This window comes from Amblyomma mixtum, chromosome 4 (genome assembly GCF_055824585.1).
Source record: "Amblyomma mixtum isolate Tamu chromosome 4, ASM5582458v1, whole genome shotgun sequence".
In the NCBI taxonomy this organism is placed as follows: domain Eukaryota; kingdom Metazoa; phylum Arthropoda; class Arachnida; order Ixodida; family Ixodidae; genus Amblyomma; species Amblyomma mixtum.
Genome location: NC_143015.1, coordinates 42029662 through 42049207, shown reverse-complemented (window position 1 = coordinate 42049207; position 19546 = coordinate 42029662).

Genomic DNA, 19546 nt, shown 5'->3' with positions numbered 1-19546 from the left:
CCTGCGGCAGTGCTGGGAAGAGGGCCATAAAGGTCGATTCCAACACGGTCGAATGGCCGAGCCGGACATGGTAACGGTTCCAGAGGAGCAGGTGAGTGCGGTGGTGGGTTCTTGCTCCGCTGACATTCCAGACAAGAGCGTATGTACTGGCGGACAAAACGGTACGTACCCCGCCAATAATACCGAAGGCGCAGGCGGGTAAAAGTTTTCAGTACACCGGCATGAGCACATTGCGGGTCGTGGTCATAACTGGCGAAAATCGCGGAGCGGAGATGCCTGGGGATCATGAGCAGCCATTTGCAACCATCGGGGAGGTAGTTCCGACGGTACAGCAGCTGGTAACGCACGACAAAGTGATGAGCTTGACGACGGAGCGCTCGAGAAGGGAGGCGGGCTGATCGGTTGTCTAAGAAATCCAGAAGAGTAGTAATCCAAGGATAGAAAAGGAATATAGCGCTGCAAAAAGACGTACACAAGAGAGACTGACACAGGACTTGCGCAAGTCCTGTGTCAGTCTCTCTTGTGTACGTCTTTTTGCAGCGCTATATTCCTTTTCTGTCTCAAATAATGCACCATCTACCCCAAATTGACGTTCTTCTAATCCAAGGATCTACGCGCTGCTCAGAAGCCATATCAATAGTGTCAAGAGAAGGTGTGAGGCCGGAAATAGATGGCGAGTCAGGCTCAGAGGTCACAGGGGAGCGCGAGAGAGCGTCGGCGCCGGAGTGTTTACGACCGGAACGATAAATGACTCGAATGTCGTAATCTTGTAAACGCAGAGCCCAACGAGCGAGGTGGCCAGATGGATCTTTGAGTGACAACAGCCAACAAAAGGGCATTGTGATCTGTAATTACATCGAACGGGCGCCCATATAAGTAAGGACGAAATTTTGGGATCGCCCAAATAATCGCCAAACATTCTTTTTCTGTGACGGAATAATTAGTCTCCGCTTCTGTGAGCGCACGGCTGGCGTAAGCAACGACGTACTCATTGAAACCAGGTTTCCGCTGAGCTAGAACGGCACCGAGACCAATGCCGCTGACGTCTGTGTGCAGTTGTGTAGGCGCTGAAAGGTCGAAATGGCGCAAGATCGGAGGAGAGGTGAGCAGCTGGCGCAGCGTAGCAAAAGCTTCGTCACATGCAGGGGACCAAGCCGACAAGTCGTGGCTACCAGCGAGAAGTTGCGTCAGCGGGGCGATAACGGCAGCAAAATTCTTGACGAACCGGCGAAAGTAGGAGCAAAGGCCAAGAAAGCTTCTCAGTTCTTTCAGGGATGTGGACTTCGGGAAATCAGCAACTGCACGGAGCTTGGCAGGGTCCGGGAGTACACCATCCTTGGACACGACGTGGCATGGGATAGTCAGCTGGCGAGCGCCGAAGCGACACTTTTTCAAGTTCAGCACCTCCACCTCCAAGCACCTCCACCATGTGTAATGTGGGGACTCGCACAGGTAGTGTGGACGGCCACAGTCCTTGTTCCAGTGCTTCTCAGCAGTGTTCCAGTGCTTCTCAGCAGGCCAGCGTTCGCAAGCGCGCACCAGAGCTTGTTGGAGCTTCGTCAACTTCGTCTTGTGTCTTCTTCCTCTCCTTCATCGGCGCTAGCCGCTGGGGCAGCAAACCCCAAACTCTTTCTTACAGCCTTAATAAAGCAGTATGAGATCACAACACGAGTGTCAATGCATGAGAATGGGTCTGTCAGGCGACCTTCAAGCGACCGTAAGGACCCTTGAAAGCTATCGCGTCATGTATTTAAGAATCTAGATGTGCCCCAACTTCTTGAAGTGAAGCTTCACGAAGCGAAGCTTCAAACCTAGAAAATCGCGATAGCTTCATATGTTAAGCTTGTAAATATTTTTATTCAGCAGAATTGTTTTTTAGCGCTACGCACTCCTCCTTCTATTCACAGGTTATGACGTCATTAATCACGTGGAACACGTCATGTCACGCACGCGATGACGTCACTTATTACACGACCTCCTTCTTTTGACCTTGACATTAGCTTTGGGTACCATGGGGTAGCACATTAAGTAACACCATAAGCTCTTCTTGGCTTGACCTCTGGGTCACTTCAAGGTCGACATTGAAAGCAGGGCGATCTTGGCTTTACATGGCCTAGTGAAGCTTCGCTTCAAGAAGTTGGGGCACAACTAAGTTCTTAAATATATGACGCGATAGCTTTCAAGGGTCCTTACGGTTTCTTGAATGTCGCCTGACAGACCCGCCCTCAGACATTGACACGCGTGTTGTGATCTCATACTGCTTTATTAAGGCGAAAGCCTTTAATGCCTTATACTCTCGTGACCAAGGAATGCTAGCGAATGTGTCCGCGTTTCGGCGTCACTGCCTAAAAAAGCAGTCTATCGAGACTGGAAATCGAACAAGTGGAGACGCTACCACTCCGCCACGAAAGCTGAGCGTCTTGGCATGAATAAAGGCGCATCTAGTGAATGCATGGGTTTCATAAATAAAAGAACAGAAATAACAAATAAAAATGAGGAAAAAAATAAATTCAAGAAAAGGAAAAAAGAGCAAAACATGAAAAATAGAAAAAAACAGTGTGCCAAGAAATGCTTTCGCTTTGCAGCACTTTAGAGAGCCAAAGTGCCCCTGAATTTTACATACCATAATTTATTGGTGATGCAACTTAATAAACTAATTCGGCGGGAGGTGCTCTAGAAGGGTTCTATATATTCCACTGTACGTATGTTCCTCAGTGGTGTAGACTGACGGCCTCGCCCTCTACGAAAATGGGACCGTGAGCTTCAATTCCGTTTGTCGTACTTTTTTTCTTTTCAGCGACGGTGCTTTTCTGTGTTATTAGCCTCTTGATCAATCAGAATTTTCTAGTCCCACTGACGCCGCATTTTCCGCGGCATGGGATCTATAACCCTGGGGGGGTTAAACTCCTTACAGAACACGCGAACACACAGCAATGAAAATCCGCGTACAGCACAAGCAAAAGGGGTCGCGATTGCTCTCGCGGTCTCGCATTCCGATTCAAAGTACATAATGTCCGACTCGCGAGGGGAATGTCGGGACATCGAACTAGGCTTCACGCCCTATCTAGCCTATCGAATCTACCAAAACTGCATACGGGAAACGGACTCCGCGAGCCGTTACCTTATATGGGCCCCTACTCATCAGGGGTTGGTAGGAAACGAGGCAGCAGACGCCGCCGCCCGTGCGCACACTCACCGCCCTGCAATTTCTGAGCACTTCTGACTAAACAAATCATGGTATCTTAAGTAAATTTCCGAAAGCTGTGCGTTGGTATTAGCGGCGCTGAAATGTTAAAAATTTGCTTTTTTACGCCGTTACACGCGCAAACAAGGAGAGAAAATAATGATTTCCCTAAACCCGGCACGCACGTTCCAATTAAACAAGTGGTTTGAAGATTCATTTTGTATATAGGAACCACCAGCATTAAAGGGTTAGAGATATTAAATTTTTCGCTGGCCTTTTCTTTGTTTCAAGCGGTGCGTATTGCCCCAGGACACGTGATACGCGCTCCGCGATTCATGTATGCGAGGTAAAGAATTCATTAGCACATTACTTATACTGAGCGATTTCGGTTTCTGAGCGCCGAGTAGCGCTTTGACGTCAAGATCAGGGAAGAGCAGCAACCTTGGTCACGTTGGCCCCAGAAGTTGCGACACACGGACTGCTTCGTCATTTGCTCTCGAACACATGCTGCATACCAGCGCCTTTCGAAATGCCAGCAAACTTGATCGGTACTGCCATATGCTGAGAAATTCCAAGCAAGCAAGGGACGAACGACACCGAGTTCTGAAACCAAGCGGCTTACTTAGACCGATCGACTTTTCTTTACATAGATTCGCATCAATGTATACAGGCAGCAATTAATTCGGCGTTCCTTCATCAATAATTGCATGGGACTTTCTACCTAGGTTTGATAATCTCCTCTTTCGCGCCCTTTTTACGTTCACCTGATTCCACTGTGCGATAACTGCAAGAATCGCTGAAGAATGCGAGTGCCAGCCTGAGGAATGCTTCATAGCCAGATTGTTGACACCGCGCACGACTGGCGTTTCTCGATCGTTGTAAATGCTTTGTAAGAAATGTACGTTGCTTTATTATAAACTGGTTAATTTAGAAATGTGTTCGAAGACCATTTGCACTAATTTAAATTGCATAATTTGATGTCCACAAGACACGAAGAGACTGCTAGCATGGCGGTCACCTGCAGCATTGGTCGGCAGAATTTATCACACCGCCTAGTAGTGGCACTTCTCGCTCGATGTATTTGCGCCCTAAGGTGTAAGCACTACCCTATTTCAGGTCACTGCAGTCAAAACTATGCTCTATGGCAATTTGTAATCGTTAAAGCTTCAGAACTCGCTCTTCACAATCCTCGTCATCGCACTTGCGAACCCCTCAGACTGTATGGACCTATTCGTACAGCTGCTTAGTGTAGAAGGGAGAACGTATGAAATGTGGTCGCTCGTTTCGCTAATTCTTTTACTGACGAGGTGCAAACAAGAGCAACTATACTCATGGTCGCATCGACGTGAAGGTTTCCGTCGGCAGCCGATGCTGGCGCCGTCTGGTACGTCAGCGTAGGCATATTTCCCGATGAGGACGCCGACCACTGGGCTCAGAGTGCCTCACGTTAGTGTGCTGTCATATCACTATTATTCGCTGATATCGTTCCCTTGGCTTCAATGCAGCAGGTACCATGCTAACGATGGGTTTCGCTCTGAGAAAGAGAATTAAGGAGTCTTTGGAGCTGAAATAAAACATAGTTTAAGCGTTGATCGCATGCAATACTTGGCCATGGATCACTTTACATAGGGAGGCAAACCACAAGAAACTTCTCGTAGCCTCAAAACTTTGTGCCTCCAACCTTTTAAGGAATCAAGAACTTTTGCACCTTTTATCCGTGGGAGCTGTCTACAAAAAGAGTCCACACGCATTTTGTGCAAGTTGCTTCGGTGCCGAAGCGATCAGCAAATTTGACTACTATTTTCGTTTTGTGGGTGCATGCTCACACATAAAATGCGTTCCTTTAAAAACACACACACACCTTCTTTCCCCTGTCACACTCCTCCCTCCACAGATCAAAAATTATCCGTATGTCTACACCACCGCGAAGCACATTGCATGAAAATTCTCCAGTCAGGCTGTCGTTAAGTGTAGATGTAAGCATGAAGCGCAACGCAGGAAATAAAATTGAAATTGCTCTTGAGGGAAAAAAATGACGTAACTGTCTCGCATATCTCGCTGCACACCCGAAACGTGCCGTAACAGAAGGGATCAAGCAGCAAGTGAAAGTAAAAACTGGTAATGGCGCAAGAAACGAGGACACGGAAGGCACACAAAAGATAGGACTGATGGCAACTTGCAACTGCGGTTTATTGCAATAAGCCTGCTTTGTTGTACTACAACGAAGCAGTATCAACAAATGCATCAACGTTGAACATATCTATCGGAAATTCATGCGAACACTATAAACACAGTATCGCTGTTTACTACGGAATCTACCCTAAACAAAGCTTATGATGCCATCTTCTTTTCTGGCCACCAGAAACAATAACAACAACAACCAAAGCAAAAACAAGGGACTGGGGCATTACAAGTCTACACCAACAAATTTCGAAACGCGCGGACAAAGCGAAAAAGAGCAAGAATCGAACGACTAAGTGATACAACTGCCAGAAAAAAGAAAGCAGATGATCAACGACAACCCGGAAAAGGCATCACCAACAATAACGCGGAAAAAAAGGCGGGGGGGGGGGGGGGGGGTATGAAGTCTGAAGATATAGCGCCTGGCGTCAAGTGATTAAAAACTGATATCGTTTCTAAAGAACAGTCGTCTTAGGGCCAAAGATTCTGAAAATTTCAAAACACCAACGAAAAGGACGAAATAAGAGCACGAAACCTAGGGACATCTGTGATCTACAAAAAACGTTCCAGAAAAGTCGTCCTGGCGCTGCTAACAATAATGGAAGGCCTGCGAACACATTTCTTTCCAGCTTTCTCGATTAAACATGCTTCAGCAATCTCTTCCTTACTTTAGTTTTTTCCACTCTTCAAAAATCTAGTTTTTGGCGGCAATTTCAACATCTTTTGCAGTGGTCAACTAGAAAGCTCCTTTCATTGTTGCGCAAGTTTCGGCAATGTTCGCTTCCACGCTCATTGAAACAACGACCTGTTTGCCCGATGTAAACGAGGGCACAGCTAAGCGGTATCTCATAAACCACTTGTGTCCTGGATTGCGTGAACGTTCTTTGGTGTTTTTTGGTGCATGCCGGTCGCTTTGCTCAGTTGGGTATGGCACAAAGTTTTGACAGCTTACAAGGCGCGGAGAATACAACATGAACATTATGTCTGCTCGCTGTTTTGCTAATATTATGCGACACCTTGTGAATATACGGTGTTACTGATACTGGTGTGTGCGATAGCAGCTCGCTCATGCGAGTGAGGTGCCTAAGTTTCTGCAAAAGCATTTCGTAAACCACCGAAATTAGACTTGGCGGATATCTGCCTGTTTTAATCTTTCAATTTGAGTGCGATAGCTGGTTTACAACCTGTGAGGGCAAGATTTGTTTAAAGCAGAGTGTAGGGAGTTAGAGACAATCGCGCGTTTCACAAGCTTTGAATGAGCGCTGTCAAATGATAGCAAGCCTATCTTAGAACGCGGGTTGTACAGCCAACAAAGACCTTTCTCCGGAAAACATTAGCTTGATATCCAAAAACTGGAGTTGGCCGTCCGTAGGGACCTCCTTGGTAAACGTGATACCCTGGCCGTGGCTCGAGAAAACGGACACAGTCCTCTTGACGGCAGTGTCTATATCCTGTTCTAAATTCTAAGAGTCTAAAAATGTCCTGAATAATGACCAAGAAATCGTCGACATACCTTTGTGTGTAAACTACATGAGAATCACTGCTATTTCTCCTGATATCCGCTCCTACAACTTAAAAGATGATGTCGCAAAGGGCGGATGCAACGGAAGAGCCGATGCAGATTCCTTTCTTCTTGACGTAGAACTTTCCCTCGTAGGAAATAGCGGTGGATTTCAAGGTGAATTCTAATAGGGTAATGAAGTTGTCAGTGCTTATTCTTGCGGCAATCTGGAAGCGTATTTCTCCTATCTAGGGATAAAACACTGTCACAGTGTTGTTGTCGGGGGCACTCTGAGCTGCCGAGGAGAGCGGACCTGCGTCGTGTCGGCTCAAGCCAAATTCATGTGTCGTGTGTTCACTAAACGCTAGCAAATATGATTCCAAACGCTTTCCAACTAGCCTATGTCTCCGCCTTAACAAATTCATGATTTCGACCCGAAAATCGCTTGGCAATGCTCAGAATTTAGGAGGACCACCTTTCTGATGCACTGCGACACGCGTGGACACCAGATAGCCCCGGTGGGCACATATTTGACGATACGTCTAAAGAAGATGTGCTCCATACATGCGGACTGCGCCGCGCTAAACCTAACAGCTTATCCTCGTCGGCAGAAGGCTCGCGCCACAAGAACGACGCATATTTCGAACGCTAAGGATTATGACCCCGAATTTATGCAGGTCGTTGAGATTCAATCTTCGGGAACAAGCCAACCAGTTTTTGATGAATTCACGACTCAAAAGGTCAGAAAGCATGCAAGAAAATGTTGATCGGGAGCAGCTGCGTCCCGGGGGCATCGGCGGCGACACCGGCAGCTGTGGCGTCGCGCCGTCACACTTGCGCCTGAATACGCCGCGCCACGCAAACTGGAAGCCGTTGTCTATGCCTAGAAGTTAGCAAAGGAGTACTCTGCAGTCGGCATCAAGCCAAAGAGTTCGGTCAGTCTGGCTACCTAAACACAAACTAAAAAAAGAGAAAGCCCTCACTGCGACTACGGGGTTACTCTATCCAGGCATGAGCTATCCATTTGGCCTGTTTGGGACCAAAACATCTCAATCATAGGAATTCGGAATAGGGAGCATATAAGGCAGGTGGTCGCCGTGAGAGAACTCACAATCGACGGCACGAAGCGAGCAGTCTGGACGTACTTCAAGCCCAATGAGGACTCCGGCCACAGAGTAACTGAAGCGGATCCGGAGGGGACCGAGGGAGAAATTTCGGAAGTCATCTGCTCGGATGAGGCATAAAATACCAGCGAACAAAAGCTAGCAAAGACAAATTTCGCTGTGGGGACCTCCGAAGTACACCAGGTTCCTTATCACGTCTTCTACGGGAACGATGCTGTACCGGTGCTGTACTGGACGTGTGGCGGATGAATCGAACGAGGCCAGTCGCAATCAATGCGGACTACATCAACGGCTAACGGGGCAGGATGTAAGGCATAAGGTATGAGAAGAAATGAGAGAGCAAGAAGGGACACTGCGTCAGAAAGAATTTAATACTCTTCAAAAGATTATTTTGACACATCTGGTGCAGCCGATACAGGCCCGTCCAAGTGCCTGAGAAGTAAAAATTTCCAGGAATCTGAGGGTGAGTAGTGACAGACCGGTACGGTATACAGAAGTGGAGAATGAATCTCAGCGTACTAGGTACAGGCTGCAGATTATACAGTAAGTTTGCAGTGGTTTTAGAAAAAAAGGCTACACTATCTCAACATCTGGAAACCTTAGAAAAGATGCCGTTGTCATTGCGATTTAAGACGCTGGCACAGAAACCATATGAGATCGTATAACACCCACCCAGTAGATCCATCCACCTCCATCCTCGTGCGTAAAGAATGTACGGCCAACAGTATATTGTCACGTTGTAGTGACGGCATTCCAGCGGTTAGGAAGACAGCAACAAAACTTGCGAAAGAAGCTCTTTATTAGGGCTGACTTGCGCCCGAAAAATTACTCAATCACTCGGCGGCGGCGTAGAAAGATAAGTTTATTTTGTTCTGTGTTGACATAGAAAATACAAAACAAAACGGATGAACTTAATGCTCTGATGAGTCAAGCACATGCGCAGTGACGCAGCACTGAGCACGTCAGTAATGCAGTAAGAAAGCCGATACTCGACCGCCGCGCAGGACGATAAAGAATGTCGACCATTTGCTAACTCAGCCTCGCTCATTGACAGAGCGTCCACGCATGCTTGTTCAAAGAGGCGCGTGCGGAGGCGCTGCAACATTGGGAACATTGTTCTTTGCGGACGCCCATTTAAGAACGCCACTCCACGCTGCCGCCACGAAACGAACATGCCAACACACAAGAGCATATTTTGAAACACTTCGGGAGAACTAGTGCGCGCTTCCAGGCGGGTTAAAAACATGCGTGACACTAATGTCCAAAAGGTGCGCGCAACTACACACTCAAACATTGCGTGCTGTAAAGTTTCAAGGAGACCGCACTGCGGGCATCGGGTGGAGGGCGCCACGCCCCACGCCGCAAGGCGGTCTCTTGTGGGCAGGACCCGGCAGCCTCGCAGCCAGCCGAAGTCCCTGACATCTGCAGGAAGCGCAGCTGAGGTCAGTTGGCGCCAGCATGCCCGTCTCGTTTTCTGGAGTTGTTCGCGGGTCAGCGCAGCGACCGTTAGTGCTTCACACATCCTGGAGGGCGGGGTTTCATCAACATCCAGATCCGGCGGCGGCGTAAGCAACAAACGTGCTCGTCAGTCGTCGAACTACGAATGCCCGCTGCTCGCGGCATCGTTCAGTTTGAAGCCGGCAAGGATACTTCCAGATAACAGGTCGAGATAATCTAGAGTAATCTGGAAACACGTGGATGCAGCTCGGCATGGCTATGATCAATGGAGATTAGTCCTGTCGCTTCTCGCGTCACGAATAAAAAGGATAACACCCCTTTCCTGCGGCATTGAGCGAACGAACGGACACTACAAGGAAACGTGGCATTACCCCCCTCCCAAAGAAGCATCGTCTCGGTGCTTTCAAATGAAAATAAACACGGAGAATGCAAACTTCGAGTCCTTTAGCGTTCATAATATGGCTTCAGGCGTGCGACATGTACGACTTCCGGCCGTGTGCGGCGTCGCTGAGATGCTGTCGTGCCGTCGCGGATGACTTCATAGTCGAGGTCACTGATGCGACGGAGAACCCTGTACAGGCCAAAGTAGCGTCGCAGCAACTTTTCACTCAATCCACGGCGGCGAACTGGCGTCCATATCCAAACACGATCACGTGGCTTGTAATGCGTGTCTCGTCGGCGCAGATTGTAGCGCCGGGTGTCGATGTGCTGCTGGTCTAGAATGCGAAGCCGCGCAAGTCTTCGGACTTCCTCGGCGCAATGAAGGTAGGCGGCGACGTCGAGGTTGTCTTCGTCGGAAACGTGCGGGAGCATTGCGTCGGGTGGTGTCGTGGGCTTCCTGCCGTATACCAGCTGGAATGGGGTAAACCTGGTTGTCTCCTGGACGGCAGTATTATAGGCGAAGATCACGTAGAGCAGAATGGAGTCCCACGTCTTGTGTTCGGCGTCGATGTACATGGAGAGCATGTCCGCGATGGTCTTGTTGAGACACTCTGTGAGTCCGTTGGTTTGTGGATGATAGGCAGTTGTCCTCCGATGGCTTGTCTGCCTGGAGTTTAAAATAGCTTGCGTCAGCTCCGCTGTAAATGCCGTTCCTCTGTCTGTGATGAGTGAGCACTTCGGGGGCGCAGTGTCGCAGGAGAATTTGTTCGACAAAAATTTTGCGACTTCTGTTGCGGTACCACTAGGCAACGCTTTTCCTTTGGCGTAGCGGGTCATGTAGTCGGTGGCCACGATGATCCACTTGTTACCTGATGATGAAGCCGGAAAGGAGCCGAGGAGGTCCATCTCCATTTACTGAAAAGGCTTAGTTGGCGGTGGTATGGGGTTCAGGAGTCTGGCTGGTCTAGTCGGAGGCGTTTTGCATCGCTGACACTCCCGGCATGTTTTCACGTAATGGTAAACGTCGGTAGCTAGCCGCGGCCAATAGTACTTCTCCTGGATGCGGTGTAACGTGCGTGCAATCCCGAGATGCACCGCAGCCGGCTCATCATGATATGGCTGCATAATTTCTTGCCTAAAATTCTTGGGTACGACAAGATGTACTGTCCTGTTAGACGCGAAGTTCTTCAGGAGGATATTATTGTGAACGACGAAGGACGACAGTTGGCGCTTGAACCCTCGGGGAGGCGATACGGTCTTGCCTTTCAGGTAATCAACTAGCCTTTCCAATTCCGGATCAGAGCGCTGCGGCTGCACGAAACTGCTGGCGCTTACTGGTCCTAAGAAAGCGTCGTCGTCGTCTTCTTCTCTTGCTGCGTCGACGGGGGCTCGCGACAAGTAGTCTGAGCGGGAATGCTTGCGGCCAGATTTGTAGACAACAGTTATGTTGAATTCTTGAAGGCGCAGGCTCCAACGAGCAAGGCGGCCTGAGGGGCATTTCAACTTGGCTAGCCAGCACAGAGCATGGAGTTCGCTCACAACCTTGAATGGTCGTCCGTACAGGTGGGGCAAAATTTAGACATGGCCCAAATAATGGCGAGACATTCTTTCTCGGTGGTCGAATAGTTGGCCTCGGCTTTCGACAGCGAACGGCTAGCGTACGCGATAACTTTCTCCTGTCTTCTATTTTTCTGAACGATGACCGCTCCTAACCCACACTGCTTGCATCGGTACGGATTTCGGTTTCGGCGTTTTCATCAAAGTTCCCGAGCACAGGATGGGACTGTAAGCGGCGCTTCAGCTCTTTGAAAGCTTCCGCTTGCGGCGTTTCCCATTTAAAAGGCACGTCAGGCTCGGTAAGTTGGGTCAAAGGTTCAGCGATGCGCGAAAAGTTGTTCACGAATCGCCGGTAATAAGCGCATAATCCAAGGAATCTGCGTACAGCTTTCTTGTCATTAGGCTGTGGAAACTCTGCGATCGCAGCCGTCTTCTGAGGGTCTGGGCGAACTCCATCCTTGCTTACGACGTGACCAAGGAACAGCAGCTCCTCGTAGGCGAAGTGGCACTTCTCTGGTTTCAGTGCTAGTCCTGAAGACTTGATTGTTTCCAGCATTATCTGAAGCCTTCTGAGATGGTCTTCAAAGCTTGAGGAGAAGACAACAACATCATCTAAGTAGACTAGACAAATCTGCTACTTCAAGCCTGCGAGCACCGTATCCATTACTCGCTGAAACGTCGCTGGATCAGAGCAGAGGCCGAATGGCATCACCTTGAACTCGAAGAGTCCGTCTGGTGTGATGAACGCAGTCTTCTCGCGATCTCTTTCGTCGACTTGAATTTGCCAGTAGCCGCTCTTCAGGTCAATCGATGAGAAGTACTTAGCGTTGCATAGCCGATCCAATGTGTCGTCGATGCGGGGGAGGGGGTAGACATCCTTCTTCGTAATGCTGTTCAGGCGGCGGTAATCGACGCAAAAGCGAAGGGTGCCGTCTCTCTTTTTCACTAGGACAACTGGTGCTGCCCAGGGGCTCCTTCATGGCTGGATGACGTCGTCACGTAGCATTTCCTCTACATGCTTGCGAATAGCTTGGCGTTCTATCGGAGATCCGCGGTAGGGGCTCTACAGCAGTGGTCGGGCATGTTGGTCTGTGACAATGCGGTGCTTGGCAAGCCGGGTTCGTCGGACATTCGATACTGATGAGAAGCAATCGCTGTACCTTTGAAGAAGACTGCGTATTTGGTCTTGTCTGCTCCGGGGTAATGCCTGATTGATGTCGAACGTGGGTTGATGGCCTTGGTCAGATGGTTCTGCGGGTTGGTCTGGGAGGGCAAATATGTCTCTGATGTCTAGCAGCTCTTAGAGAAAGGCAATCGTCGTACCTTTGTTTAGATGCCGGTATTCTTCGGTGAAGTTGGTTAGCAGCACCTGGGCTTAGCCAGGTGCTGCTATTCGGATTTCAGATTCCGGCGACTCCCCCTGCGACGTCCAATCTTCTTTTTCTCACCGGAACAGCGCGCACTAAGACACGGTCAAGAAGGGAGACACGACACACACGAGCGCTGACTTTCAACTGGTGTTTATTGTTTGGAACGAGGCATATATACGCAGTTCCAACAACACAAGGAAAACAACCATCCATTCATAGATTCATAGTCAATTCATGCATGTCACACTGAACAAGGACGATAACAACATTATCATTTTCCCTTCACTAAAAATGCCAATTCTTTTGAACTGATCGATAAAGAGGGGCTACTGACGCATGCGTCTTTATACCAGGCGATGTGCGCTGCTTCGATTATTTCGCGTGTTAATTGGTCACTGTGTTTACTTAAAATTCGTGTGCTAGTGAAGTCAGGATGGCAAGTTTTGTTGATCCTGAAGTCAGGATTCTTCGTGAAGGTCTTTAGAAGCTGCTCTTTGAAGGTTTCCCAGTTCGTGAGGCTGGCTTCCGCATTATCAAACTACATTATTGCTGGTCCCTTGAAGGCGAAGAAGACTTACCTAATTTTCATGGCGTCGCCCAGTTGTTAAAGACAGCCACACGGTCGAACTGTTCCAGCCATTCTTCGGTGTCGCCGCCAGGCGAAGCGTCGAAGGTTGGTGGCACCCGGGGCTGCTGAAGAATGATTGGAGTCTTCGTCCAGGGCAAGCTCATGGCGGACGTTGTTACTTGCTTTCGCTTCCGGGTAGCGTCCGACAGAGTCCCGAACTCAGGTGCTTCCCCTAGCAGACGTCGGCTTGCGCGGTGGACTGTAGTCAGGTCCTCCTGTGAATGACTTAGAGGGCTGGCGTCTCGACTTGCTGGGGGTGTCCGGTACATGAAAGATTACCCAGCGCCTCCACCAAATGTCATGTTGTAGTGACGGAAGTCCAGCGCTCAGGAAGACAGCAACAAAACTTGCGAACGAAACTCTTTATTTGGGCTGACTTGCGCCCGCAAAAGTACTGAATCACTCGTCGGCGGCGTAAGCAACAAACGTGCTCGTCAGTCGTCGAACTACGAATGCCCGCTGCTCGCGGCATCGTTCAATTTAAAGCCGCAAGGATACTTCCAGATAACAGGTCGAAATCATCTAGAGTAATCTGGAAACACGTAGATGCAGCTCGGCATGGCTGTGATCAATGGAGATTAGTCCTGTCGCTTCTCGCGTCACGAATAAAAGTGTTAACAGCCCTTTCCTGCGGCCTTGCGCGAACGAACGCACACTACAAGGATACGTGGCAATATATTGACAATTAGAAAAAGAAATTGAGCGCACATTTGTGTATATCCTACCGAACAATCGTCTCTAGCAAGGAGCCTTTGTGTTAAACCTATATAGTAACTCGCAAAGACGTAAGGACACATTCCCGGCGGGTAGTCCTCTGCCTACCCTCTTTCTGTTTGACATTAAAAGTTTTCCTACCCGGTACTATTCTCGGAGATCTTTTATTTGGTTTGGTTTATTAGGGTTTAACGTCCCAAAGCAACTCAGGCTATGAGGGACGCTGTAGTGAACAGCTCCGGAAATTTCGACCACCTGGGGTTCTTTAACGTGCACTGACGTCACACAGCACACAGGCCTCTAGAATTTTGCCTTAATCGAAACTCAGCCGCTGAGGCCGGGATCGAACCTGCGACTTTCGGGTCAGCAGCCAAGCGCCTTAACAACTGAGCCACTGCGGCTCAGTCGAATAGGTGGTAGGGTGCCGTTACTAGGGGTGGGGGACTTTTACGCATACAGCTGTCAAGGGGGGTACCGCAACGAAGACATTAAGCAGTAAATAAGCAGAGGCAATTACGGACATGGGTTTCGCCATTATCACACATCGCCTCCATCCGAGCATAATAGGAAACTGCGTGACTCGTGACACATGCGACCACCTCTCGCTAGTCAGGAACATTAAACGATACAGATGAGTGAACACTCGCTGTCACTGAGTAAGCGAGTAAGCCAATGAGTAAGCTGTCACTGTCACCTAAAGGTAGCGACGAGGCGAAAAAACTCCGAAAAAAGAGGGGTGAAGCGTGGCTCACTGATTGGGCAATTTCAGGGACTCGGAAATTCAAGACCTTAGTCCAGAAAGGAGCACCGAGGTTAGGCTTAGGCACTCATACACAGCAGAGAGCAATATAAAACCACGGTACTGAAGAGTGGTTTATTGGCACGTTGAAGCGCCGGCAACGAAGACACGGGCGCAAGTCGTCTAGGAACCAGCGAGGCGAGAGCCCGGCACACAAGCGGCAGTTCTGCAGCACGAGCCTTTCACGGGTGGCGCTAGCGCTTCGTCGTCGTTGGTGGCGGTGCTGAATCACCATCTTCATTCCAACTGCCCCGGCGGAAAGAGGGAGCCATCCTGGCGACTCAAGGCGAGGAGACGACGAGAGGGCTGTAATAAGGCTTCAAGCGGCTGACATGAACGACGTCGCGACCACGGCGGCGATGGTCCAAAGAAGGTGTCACCGGTTCGATGATATAGTTCACTGGTGACGTACGCTCTAAGATGCGGTAAGGACCAATGTGCTTGGCCGAAAAGTTGGACCCAGCCGGAACAGAGAGCCAGACCAATGATCCAGTGGAGAAGTGTGTAGCGGGCGTGTCTTGGTCAGACTCATGTTTCCGGAGCCCGTGACGTTCGGCGGTGAAGGAGCGAGCCAACTGGCGGCACTCCTCAGCATGGCGGGTAATGTCAGAAATGGAAGTATATTCTGAGCTGTCGGGGTTGTAGGGAAGGATTGTGTCCAGCAGACAGGAAGGCTCGCGCTCAGTGCTATAAATGTCAGAGGCATGGCCACATATCAAGACATTGTAACGGCCCCGTGCGCTGCAAAGTGTGTGCTGGCCCCCACTCGCACAAAGAATGCACTTCGAGAGCACAACCTAAATGCGCTAACTGCGGTGGCCCACACCCTGCTTCCTATTGAGGGTGTTATAAAAAGAAAGCCGCCACAGTTGCTCGCACGGCAGAGCAAACGCAAGGGAAACACCCCAAGCGCCATGAGCCACCACCTAACACCGACGTGGTTTTCACGACTACGGCAGCTCTTTCCGAGAATCAGTCAACACAGCGTGGCAAAGCAGCTGACAAGACCTACGCAGATGCGGTGAAAAAGAAGCGTGGGAAGTCCGTTGGTTCTTCTCCTTCATCAAAGCTGCTGCAGCGCACTGCACAATACCCGACAAACAGCGTCGCTCGCTCTGAGCCTAAGGCGCCACAACATGACAGGAAGATCAGCGACAGGCAGCAAACCGGAAGCGCTGAACAAGATATCACAAGCCTAATCATTCCGATGCTATTTGCAGCCATCAAGGCTCTTATCCGTTCAAACCCCTCGTCAGGAGGACTCCCAGAAGTAGAGCTGTCCTTGCAATGGAGCCGTTGGTGTCGGTCTCCTACGCTCCGCAGGGGCGTAATACCACATTTCAGTAATCAAGGCTTCAACAGCGAGAACTTCACCGCAACTGACAATCCACAACATATTTCGTACATGAACCATTTTCCAGTGGAACGCTCGCGGGCTACGCTCTAAACTCTCAGATTTCCGACAGCTCGTTCGAGCGTACCGCTTCCCCTTCATAGTCATCTGTGAATCACGCGTCGAGGAAACTTTCCGACTCCACGGATACTATTTCCATCATTCACAACGACCAGATAACGTCAGCAGATTGCTGACAGGCTTTCGCAAGGATATCCCGGCCTCATCGGTTGATGTCCCGCCTCACAGCGACAATGAATACGTGTGCGCTGTCACAGTTATTGCCGGACACCAGTACACTCTGATTGGAGTATATCTTGAGCCAGGCACGCCATTTGATGCTATGAGACTTGATAACTTGATAGCAAGGACGCCCTCACCGCATATTATTTGCGGAGACTTCAATGCTCATAATGAAATTTGGGGCAGCTCACATACATGTGCCCGAGGTGCCAAGCTTGCAAAACTTCTCTCCAAGCATTCAGTTAAGCCATTAAATGACGGCAGCATCACCTACCTCCGAGGCCTGACGACTACCAGCAGCATCGACGTGACATTTGTCACAAGTTCATTTGCCCACAACTTTGGCTGGTGCACTGATTTGGGGACACGCGGAAGCGACCATTACCCAATCCTCATATCGGCTTTCCATGCGCAGGGGAACCCAAAGAAATTCCTTACAAAATGTACAGACTGGGACGCATACAAGGACGCTGTAAGCAGAAGAGTTACTGCGGCAACTCGCAATGAGGAATTAGCATCGACGATGGTGTATTGCCTGAAAGCGAGTACACAAATTACAACTAAAAATAATAGCCTACTTTCAAATGATGACACATTTCAAAGGCTCTGCGCTATACGCAGGCGAGCTGAAAGGAAAGCTCTGCGCACAAAAAGCCTCGATGACCTACGTGCATGCCGACGGACACAACGTCACATTCGACGCTATATGGATAAACTGAGTCGGCAAAAGTGGCGTGACTTTTGTTGAACGCTGGATGTGCGCTAACCAGTAACCAATATTTGGCAGATAGTTAGAGGTATGCGCACGCCACTTCAACAACTCCACCCCTTCGCTGCACTCTCCCTTCACGAACAAAAATCTATAAAAGAAGTCTCAGAAGAATACTGCAGGCTATTGTCGGCAGTGTCAGAGAATTCGACACTCTCCGCAGATGGTCAATCAGGCATCCCAAAGGCGGCAGTGCCAGCGTTAGACCTGCCTTTCACAATGGAAGAACTATCCACAGCTATCGCGGAGACAAATAGACACACTTCTCCGGGTCATGATGAGGTGACCTATGAAGCCATTGCAAAGCTACCCCACACCTCCCGTCTTCGACTCCTGGAGTATTACAATTCTTCCTGGATGACTGGTGAGGTCCCCACGGAATGGAAGCTGGCGAAAATTGTGCCTGTTTTGAAACCCTGTAAGCAGCCAACAAGCTACGCATCGTTCCGGCCCATTGCCCTACTGAGCTGCGTAGGTAAGCTCGTGGAGCGCATGATCTGCAAACGCATAACTTGGTTCCTAGAAAGCCGAAATGAGTTCCCCCAAGAAATGAACGGGTTCTGTCAAAACAGGTCTGCGACTGACAATATCATCGCCCTCGTCTCATCAATTGAGGAGTACCTTCATGCTGGGTAGATCCCGACCGCCGTTTTCCTAGACATCAAGGCCGCCTTTGACTCTGTCTTTCACCTTGCAATTCTCGCCGCCTTTGCCAGTCTTGGCCGTGGAGGAAAGCTATACAAATGGATTGGGCATTATTTGAAAGAACGGCAAATTTTTATGACCACTACAAACGGTCCAACACGCTTTCACGCAGTGGAGAGGGGCGTATCACAGGGAGCGGTGCTCAGCCCTCTCCTCCTAAATATTGCCCTTATACACATAAGAAGAAACCTTCCGCGAGGGGTACGCATAACAATTTATGCTGATATCTACATCTGGACCGCATCACGCTCGCGCTATATCACCCAGCAACGTCTACAGAGAGCGCTATTGCACATTTCGATGTACCTGGCTTCCAGAGGTCTTCGTCTCTCGCCAGAAAAGAGTGTTGCATTGGCGACAGGCAAGCAAGCCTGTCGTGCAGCATAAACTTACTAGTTAAGTTAGAGCCTATCTCGCAGCACGGATTCGAACTGACAACCTATGTTAGGTGTATGAATGCTCGTTATTCGATCACTGCCTCAGCATCTGCTCATTTTTTATATTCAACCACACTAACATTACTTATTTCCCCATCTGTGGAGATTCCTTCTGGCACTATTTGAAGCTGAAGGGTTGCTCGGCTGAGGATCTCCAAAAGCGCCACAAGAAGGTCCCCCGCTACCTGGCACAGAAGTGCTGTGACCTGCGGCAGTAAATAGCTGTTCAAGCCAATAGTCTCTTGTTATATGCATGAATAGATTGGGTAAGCTCATGTGCTTACAAAACTCGTAAACTTGACTGTATTTCCTAACTGTCTATATGGTACACTTAGGCACTGGAATAACCTGCAAATCTCACTGGAATTTGCCTACTATAATGAGATACTGCTTTACCCAAGTTCTGCTTAAGGGTAGTCGACAACTCAGATGACGCAGAGAAGATTATATTTATGAACCAGACTGTTAACAGCGCTTATGGACCCCATTAGCAGACACATAAAAGCAAGGATCGGGAGTGTTAAGGCGAAAGCCTTTAATGTCTCATCGTTGTAAGCAGCAGTTGTCGACAGAAATGTCACGCTTTTCAGTTGGTCGAAACGGTCGTGATGGCACAGTGCGCCAATTTCAAACGGGGCCAATTGTACTTTGGCTAGTAACCATGCAACTAATTGATGCTCTAAGTAAGTCGGACTGAGCTTAGTTAATTGCTTAATTACTCAATTAGCCTAATTAACTTTTCTAGTCAGGCCATATAAATAAATAAAACCGAGTAGGAAATTGGTCGAGCTCGGGAATCGAACCCCGGTCTTCGGAGTGCGAGACGAGCATGCTATCCACTCCGCAATGCCTGCTCGATGGTTTGGAATGAACAAAAGCACGTCCGCTTGCTTGGTGTTGTAGGCCTAACCTGTGCTTTACTCAAGCTGTAGCGGGAAGAGCTTTTGAACTAGCCACCAGCGATCACAGAAATGTTTACTCTTTTTACCGCCTCTACAATAACTTTATGGTGGTATGAACGTGCAGTTTATTTCCCCAACGTCTTCGTAAGTGAAGCGCGCGGAAAAACGGGCCAGGCGGACCGCCTCGCACTGATAGATGC